The sequence below is a fragment of the Cyphomyrmex costatus genome, unplaced genomic scaffold, assembly GCF_001594065.2.
Source record: "Cyphomyrmex costatus isolate MS0001 unplaced genomic scaffold, Ccosl1.0 scaffold1164, whole genome shotgun sequence".
Classification (NCBI taxonomy): Eukaryota; Metazoa; Arthropoda; class Insecta; order Hymenoptera; family Formicidae; genus Cyphomyrmex; species Cyphomyrmex costatus.
The window spans coordinates 15,671-17,061 of NW_017275135.1; positions in this window are offsets into that span (position 1 = coordinate 15,671).

The following is a 1,391-nucleotide window of genomic DNA, read 5'->3' on the forward strand; positions in this document are numbered from 1 at the left end:
CAGTTTCTTACTCTTTATCATTTAAATTTTAATAGCTACGCTAATTTCCACAAGCGCTGAGCGTGTTTAACAATAATTCGTCGGAGTGAATGTTCACGTGGCTGTAACAATTTAAGTGATTGGGCCGATTGTTCCATCTTTCGGTAAAGTTTACCTGTTAGGTAAATCTGGCAATCCGCGCATGTGATTGGGCAATCTTGCTACTTACCAAACAGGTAAACTTTACCAAAAGATGGACCAATCGACCCTAAGAGTGAGAAACTGATAATGCAGTATTAAATTCATGATTTATAAGTTTCGTAGACATATGTATATATTTAAAACTTAATAATACTCGACTTTTATTAAAAACTTTTAACGTTATCATTTCCGAGTTTGATTATTAATAGAGATGATAAGTGCAAAGAAAAAATTATACATTTTCGGCAATATATATAATATATTATGTCATTAAAAATATGCGTACTTATTATATAGCATTTATATAATAAAAGAATTACAAATTTAATAATGTATTATCGAAATATTTATGTTTTTTAATAATCGTAAATTTTTCTTATCGGTTATTTAATTGTCGATAATGTCATCGGTCTACAATAATTATCCACTGGCCCCTCAGGCCTCAATAATAGTTACTAAAATTTACCCAAAGCCGACGGTCTTTAATAATATCTCGTCAGTGCATAAAGTTATAATCAAAATTTTGCATAATAATTTTACAATTAACTGTACAATACTGCAAAATAAAACAAACAAATAATACAAGGAACAAATACACTACCAAGTAAAGTCTAACGATCTAAATCGTAAAATATAAAAACATTTATGAGGGGATGTTATTTCAGATTATTATAGTTGCGATTCAAGACCGACGATTGTTCGGAGCGCAAGTTCGAGGGGAGGGGAGATTACATATATTATATTAGATAAATATTGTGAAGAATATTACTACGTTGACCTGCCATAAAAGGTCTATCGATATTCGCAAATTCTCACAAGTGTTTTGACATGCGTATATTATATATTAGACTGTGTTGACGAATGACCGACCTCTGCGGATTCATTCGGGGGCTTCAGGATAGGTTGTGTGTGACGAGAAAAGACCCCAGCTCCAAGCCCAGCGCTGTCGGTCCACTTTAAGGGGTGCCTCATCGCGATTTTCTATTTCCCATTTGAATAATACGGGGAAAACGATTTTTTCCGGTTTCGATGAGTTGCCTCGTTGGAATATTGCCATCTGGAGATTACAAATGTTTGCAATTTATAATATGGTAGTCATTTGACATGAAAAAATTTAGTACAACTCACTGTCAAGTGGTTGAAGTGATAGGATTTTTCAATTCTAAACCTCAATCCTATCACTTCAATCACTTGACAGTGAGTTGTACTAA